The 8313-nt window shown below is 32.8% G+C and overlaps 1 pseudogene; it reads right to left on the reverse strand.

The window, feature by feature from the left end:
- Positions 1-2532: 2532 nt before the first annotated feature.
- LOC112099712 lies at positions 2533-3917 on the reverse strand (annotated as a pseudogene).
- Between the last annotated feature and the right edge of the window lie 4396 nt (positions 3918-8313).

Genomic DNA, 8313 nt, shown 5'->3' on the forward strand with positions numbered 1-8313 from the left:
ATGGCGTTTTGAATAGTATTGCACCAAATATGGTGCAACACTATTCATTTAGTGCTAGGGAGAAAAAATCTCAAATATCCTTATTATTATTTTTATTTACATATATGTCCTATTTTATATAATATTTTAAGTTATTATTATTATTTTTGTTATTACTTTTATTTCATTTTTAATTTTTGAATATTATACTATATTCTAAATAAAAAATATTCAACACAAAAATTAATAATAAAAATAAAATGCTAATAACATTAATTACTAGATTACATATTACAAAATTAAAAATACAAAATTAAATTAACAAATTAAAAAAGCTACTACTACTACTAGCATAAATTAGAACAATTATTTAATAATCTAGGAGATCATTATTAGATCCTCCAATATCATCAAAATATTAGCCAATATTATTGGAAGTATTTTGAGATGCTTGCCCTTGTTGAGATCTTCTCTACAAAATCTTAATTTTTTCATTTTGAAAATATTGACGTAAACTCGTATCACTTATCGAATTTAAATCTTTAAGTAAAATTTTGTTTTTTCTGGGGAATTGGAGTATTGCTTTTATAATAGACAATAATTTTTTAATAGTATTATTTTTATTTTTAAATAAATTTTTATTTATAATTATTATAAATTAAATGAATTTTTTATATTATAAAACTAGTAATAAATAAATTATATATATTAGTTTTAATAGAAAAAAATTAACAACTTCCTTAATAATAAAAGTGACAAAATAATGAAAGGCAAAAGAGGGAAATTGCATGTTCATTCCTCTTTTAGATTCTTTTCTTCTCAACTTTCTATTTAAACTCTCTTATATTCTTTACTTCTCAACTTTCTATTTAAAATCTCTTACATTCTTTACTTCTCAACTTTATATTTAAACTCTCTTATATGTATCCCACGCCCCTTCTAAAAGAAATTTTCTTTTGAATGTACCCCACGCCCCTTCTAAAGAATTAAATAAAACAATTTGGACACATTTTTTATGTAACAAAAGAGTTATAGTTCAATGATAAGAGTATTATTTGATGGTTTTAAAATCCTGATTTAAATCCCAATAGCCACGTTATTTTGTTTTTTTTATAAATAGTTTTTGAAAATTACTTAGAAAAATGATACTTTCATGCATTTAAAATAAAGAGATTATTACTATTATTATTTAAAATTTAAAAGAAAGTAATGAAATTTGAGTTAATGAGATTTAAAATGTATTCGTGTGAACATTAAAAAAAACCCCAAATTAAATAAAATGTTTTGAGCTAAGCCCCCTAATTTAAGTATCTGGGTCTGCCACTATGCAAAATTCATCGTCGTCGTTTGTTTTTTCAATAATTTGGGCCAAAACAAGCATAATTAAATTAAATTATACATAGGCATAATTGATTAATTAACTGATGATGTTTAGATTTTGTGCTTGATTATATACTAATTCATAATATTTTATTAAGATTATAAATTTAACTATGTCGTCGGGGTCTGAATGATTTTTATTTTTAATTTTTTTTATGAATTTATTCATGTTCGGTTGGATAATATTTAAAGTAATAACAAATATAAGTTTTAATGGAGTGAAATTGTATGGGTATGGTAACTAAATTTTCCTTTCTTATTGTTAAAGGATAAAAAGTGAATTCAATGTGAAAGTGGTTTGATATTGTAAATGCATTGCAGGTAAATTGAATTTTTTTTTAGGATGGGAGAAAGAGTGATTGATGGTGATTGGAAGCCTACTTCTCCATCTAATGGGGAGCGCACTGTGGTTTTACTTGGCCGTACTGGCAATGGCAAAAGTGCGACGGGCAATAGTATTCTCGGAAGAAGAGCCTTCAAGGCGAGTGCTGGCTCGTCTGGTGTTACTACAACTTGTGAAATGAAGACAACCGTGCTCAAAGATGGCCAAGTTGTTAATGTCATTGACACCCCCGGTAATTTGCTAATGTTGGTGCCTAGATATTCCATTCCATGCTTGTTGATGTTGTGATGGTAAGTAGATTGATGTTATGAGCCATTGCAGGACTCTTTGATTTGTCTGCTGGCTCTGAGTTTGTCGGCAAGGAAATTGTCAAATGTCTCGGTATGGCCAAGGATGGCATCCATGCAAAGAAGTTATAAAACTTTCTTTTTCTTCTCCAAAGATTTATGTTTCTTTCTTTTCTTTCTAGGGTTTGTAACGATGTATAAAATAAAAGACAGACTTCTTAAAAAGATGACTTCCTCTTAAATACTTGGTAATTAATAAATATTTTTTTTAATAAAAACTAATAACTTACCTAACTTATTTAAACCAATTTGATAAATTTTACTCACACACAAACACTCAATAATAACTATCCTACTCAATTTAATAAGGGTAAAAGAAAAAATTAAATAAATAAATAAAAGTGGGCGTTACAATTTATTTATGCACATATGACACAATCTTTATTTACCTCATACATAATGCAAATCCTTCGACATCATACAGCCTCAGTTTTGAAAGTTTTATAGATATTAAGTTTCAGCATAATAACTGGTCGCCCAAAGAGAAGATGCCAATGATAAGTCAGCGTAAGTAATTAGGTTACACATAAACTCATCCAATTTCATATATTGTTGGTTTCAAAAATAGGTATCAAGTAGCACACACATTCAGTAGATAATGATAGTCTGATCGTAGATCTCGTATTGAGATGCCACAAGCTTGATCTCTTGCAAACGGGAGAAAACATTGATGCACGCGCAACACGAGCTCATAGAAATGAAATGTGATGGGAGAATTAATTACCCGAGATGGAGTATCTTCTTGTTCGGGTGAGAGTAAGCAGAGCCGCCACCCTCGATAATAGCAGGACCGAAGAAATTCCGAGAAGCTAATGTATGGATTGCATTCAGCTCTTGCCCAGTCGACATGTTTGCTCGCTGAGACCTTATCCATTTCTGCTATCTGAGTTTCAGAAACAATGAAATTTTAATAACGTGCTGAAATTTTGGAAGAGGGCGAGAACAAATGCATTATACATACAAAGGATTGATTTGCATACCTTTGATCGGAGACGCACGCTTTCATTTTCCAGCTCAACCTCCTATGAAAATGAAAATGTCACAGAGTTCCCTAAAAGCTTGGAAGAAAACGAAAAAAAGGCTAAACAGGATTTAATGAACTTTATTAATACCCTTTTTCTGCAGAACTCAATTTAGAAACAGACAAAGCAACAAATTATTTTCAAAATGACATAAATTACATATACTGAACGTATATCGTTAAAGTTTATGCAATGTATTGTTGCAAAACAATGGTGTATTGCTCAAATTCAATTTTTTCTTTTTTTTTTTTTGGTTGATTTCATGCATGCATAATGCAATTAATTAGTTACCTTCTTGGACCTGATCCTAGTGATGCCTCACTCAAGCTTGTTCTCCAGTTGCTTAAGCTCCTTTGCAGTTAAAGAACTCAGAGAATCACACATCAGATGCCGATATGAGGAGTCAAGAGTGAGATAACCAATTGAAATTGTATATTTTGGAATAAATAATTAACTACACCTAATGTGAAAATGATTGTTGATGAAATAATTGAAAATACCTGTTCGAATTCTGTAAGATTTGAATTTGCTGCCGCAGCTTTGCTGACTCCTGCTGATAGTACTGTTTCCATGGGTCACATGTAACTGGAGAAGTTTAATTTTTATTGGGAACTTTTTATTTCAATGCTAGCTATGTGGTAACCAATGATAATTAGTTGGCTTTTTTTCTTTTTTAACCTTTTCATAATAGCATATATTCCTAGTAAAGCCTGAATTTATAGCTTAAATTAATGAATTATTTACCTGAGCATTGATCCGAGTAACAGTGCCAGAATTTGAATTATCCGAACATGCCTTCTTGTACCTATCAATGGTTGACCTTATGCTGCTACGTGCATAACACATAAATTTCTAATTATTTAGCATAATTGTTTGAAATTGTTTTTGGGAAAAAAAGAGAGGAATAAGAAAAGAGGGAGCTGAAGTTTAATAAACAATTTTATTTCTTTATTAAATATCATTTATGTTATCTCATTAGTTTTCATGATCCCTCAGTCTTCAGCTACATGGATAAACAAACATAGACATAAAAAGAAAGACATGTTAAGTAAGATGTATGTAAAAATGTTTTATTTTATTTTTAATTCTTTATTCTCAATGAGGACATTGGAATAAGTTTACTAAACCTAGCTCCCCTCTACATCTAGCTAGTTCATTAATTCCAAGCTCAAAGTGGCATTATTTACTCTCTAATTTGAGAGCATTTTATCCCCACAAGCCAATTGAATATTGAGATGAGAACTACTAAACTAATAGGTGCTTCTTGATATACGTATCAAGTTAACATTTCAAGTTCTACGCCTGATATTTCAATTGTAAGTTTAATGTGTAAGGTTTCTTTAATCTAACATTTTAATTGACAGCCACTCCCTATAGCTTCCTAATCATAAATGAAATTATATGTGCCCACTCCCTATAATTTGAACTTTGAAGTGAAGAAGCTAGCACTTTATATCCCCATCACATTGAAGAGTAAAAATCTCTTTCACGTTTTAGGTTTCTATTCACCATGCATGCGGAAAGAGTAAGACCTAATATCATTTTAAATTTCTTCAAACAAGTCCAGCACTTTAATAGCATGAAATGTTAATGCAAACTGAGAAAGAAGCCAATACACGATTGAAAATTTTAGGTGCTTTTAAGTCAAAAGTACTGAAGAAAACTGAAGTGAAAGATATGATTCAGATTGCTTCAATGAAGAAAAAAGATATGGGAAAATTTTTAAAGCTAAAAGTAGAAACAAAAGCCAAAGAAAATTGAGAATTTGTAAATGATTATAAAAGGAAAGAATCCATCAGGCCAGATTTCAGATCACTGCATGCAGCATGCTGTAATTATTAATTTGATTATTAATGTATTGCAACTGCTGTGTATTTTGTCAAATGATCTAAAACCCAAGATACAGATAGGAAAGTCACCACAGCCTTTTCTTTTTCTGGGGAATTGGAGTGGACAACTTCGGTCAAATTTTTATTTTTTTATTTTTATAAAAAAGATTTTGCTACCATGAAATGATGTATTTGCAATGTCTAACTTTCATCACGAACAAAAATCCCTTTATGACATTCGTTTAATTATATCAAAAAGTTGAAATTGTTGAAAAAAAATTGTTCAAAAAAAAAATTATTGTTTTTAACCAAAGCAGTGACTCAAGACCAGCAATATTCTTGACCACTAAAGTCTCATTACCTATTTTCTAATTAGGATAACATTATTTATAATTTACCTTAAAATGCAGTTGAACGACTTTCAGTTTCTTTGTTTAATTAGTCATTCGAGTTGAACTCCTAAAAAAGATATGAGTTAAAAATAATGTTTGGGCTATGCTCCTTCCCCTTTAATAAAACTTGAAAAAATAAAATAAAATGAATTCATGACGTGGTTTTATCTCAATAACATTATTACTGCTCCTATGGGGGATTTTGAACTGTTACTAGTTATATAAATGGCTAATCTAAATATCTGAACTCTGTTATATAATAGGCTAATCCATGCCATTCTAATCAATATCTAACTGCTAATTCTATAAACTAAAAGGAAAAAAATAATTGTACTTTTAGTAGTACATATACCATGCTAGCGATATTGAATGTTAACTAATTATTAACATTAAATGTTATCAAGATGATGACATTATCATTATTTTCCGTAATTAAAAATATTGTAACACTACCGTAATTAGGATTTTAGACGATCATTTTCCAAGCATCTCCATCAATGATTTGGTATTAAGAATCTCAATAGTAAACAAAAGGGACAATAACTAGTGGGACTCAAAAGCCAATCAAATATGGGTTTGGATAGAAAAGGCAAATATTATGACAAAATCCATTTTGCTCTTCATGCACCAATCACTGTTGGAGAATTAACAAATAAAACACACAAGAAACACACTATTTTATTTATTCAACAACACTTCTCACCAACTACAATTCTTATTTTTTACTCCCTACAACTTAGAGATTTTGTTACTTCACTTGATGCATAAACCAAAGGGGAGAGGGGGTATTTATACATGAAACAAACGAATCACAACCATTCAAATAAGAAATTACAAAAAATTAATAATCATTCATCTTCACCTACCACACCTAACACAAATAATTCAAACCTCACCAACCATACCTACTCATGGAACCTTCCATGAGTTGGGCTTGAATTTATTAATCTTGGATCAAGTTTATGATCCAACACCCCCCCCCCCCCCAAAACTTGAACCTGTGACACCAAGCAAACTTCTGAATCTTACGAAGTCTTCTTGCTTGAGCGGCTTGGTGAAGATATCAGCTGCTTGATCTTGTGATTTTACATACTTGGCTTGCACTTCTTTTCTTGCACTACACTCTTTTATGAAATGATAGCGAGTATCTATGTGTTTGCTTCGATCATGAAAGACTGGATTTTTGGATAGGTCAATTGCTGGTTTGTTATCAACATAAATCTCGCTTGGCTCTTCTTGTGGCAAACTCAACTCCTTCAGTAAATTTCTGAGCCAAATTGCATGACAAACACTTTGTCATGACCCAACCTAAACCTAACAAGATATTGTCCGCTTTGGGCCTTAACAAGGCCCACACGGCTTTGTTCCTAGGGCACCCATACACCTCAAAACGCGTCTTGCCAATTAAGGTGTGGATCGCCCCTTATAAACCCAGCATCTTTCCTGTGCTTTGCCAATGTGGGATTTGCCTAGGGTGTTACATACACCCCCCCTTGGGGACTCAGCGTCTTCGCTGAGGTTTGCCCCACCATCGCTCAAGAGGACACGCGGAGCCGCTCTGATACCATAATGTCATGACCCAACCTATACCCGGCAAGATATTGTCCGCTTTGGGCCTTAACAAGGCCTGCACAGTTTTGTTCCTGGGGCGCCCATATACCCCAAAACGCGTCTTGCCAATTAAGGTGTGGATCACCCCTTATAAACCCAGCATCTTTCCCGTGCTTTGCCGATGTGGGATTTGCCTAGGGTGTTATACACTTGATGTGGCAGCTACATATTCAGCTTCACAAGTGGATAGCGTGACTAAATGAAAGAAAAATTTGGCAGAAAGAAGTACAATAAACTAGCAGGTAGGGGGTACTCCCCTGTTGCTGGAAGCACTGCTGCAGCACAGGCTGTAAAGGGTCACTTATTCTTTGATCAACTTCTCAAATGCGCCTTATCATAAAATTTGATCAATCCATTTGCTGCTGCAAAAGCAAGAAATGCCTCTGTTGTTTGATAATCTTATGTTATATGTCATGCTGTAAGTGATACTACAGCAATTCCCTCATGCTCTTTTTGCACACATTTTTTTTACTTACTGCAATTTAACACAAAGACATAAAAAACTAAATGCACACTTAAAATAAAAAAAGACAAATTAAATAATTTAAAAGGTAAATTCAATGACTTAAAAACTTGAAACAACTTCCCTTATTAGGTTGCCTCCCAATTAGCGCTTGATTTTAGGTCTTTCAGCCGAACCTTTCTTCTTTGCTCAACTTGGACCTTCAAAAACCAATCCTTCTGTAGGCTGTTCACATTAGCTCCCATACGGTACTTCACTTTCGGCCCATTAACCTTGAATTCTTGTTGGTCTGGAGTGAGTTCCCTTTGTTGGATTTGCTTGTCAATTCTGAAGGGTTGCTTCTCCCATGACCATGTTATGTTAGCTGCTCCACGATCTTTGTCATCAAGTTTTTCAAATGTTACAACATTGATTTCTTCCTTACTACAACAACTGTGTAATCTTTCTGCTACAACAAAGTCCACAACACTAATAAAATTACAATCTTCAATCTCATCAGGACTCTTCATGGCATCCAACACATTGAATGTAACTTGTTAGTCATTCACCCTCATGGTTAATTCTCCTTTTTGAACATCAATTAAAGTCTTTCCTGTGGCTAAGAAAGGTCTCCCTAGAATGGTTGGCACTTATGTGTCTACTTCAAAGTCTAGCACAATAAAATCCACTGGAAACATAAATTTAGCCACCTTCACCAACACATCTTCAATCTTCCCTTCTAGATAGGCATGAGATCTGTCAGTAAGTTGTAAAGTCACTATTGTTGGTCTACATTCACTAACTCTCAATTGCTTAAACACTGATAAAGGCATGAGATTAATACTAGCCACCAGCTCACAGAGTGCTTTGCCACTGTATTTAGTGCCTATGGAGCATGAGATTGTGAAGCTTCCTGAATCCTTCATCTTCTGCGGCACCTTACTCTGAAGCATTCGGCTGCACTCTTG

Source organism: Citrus clementina, unplaced genomic scaffold, assembly GCF_000493195.1.
Source record: "Citrus clementina cultivar Clemenules unplaced genomic scaffold, Citrus_clementina_v1.0 scaffold_3, whole genome shotgun sequence".
NCBI classification, from domain to species: domain Eukaryota; kingdom Viridiplantae; phylum Streptophyta; class Magnoliopsida; order Sapindales; family Rutaceae; genus Citrus; species Citrus x clementina.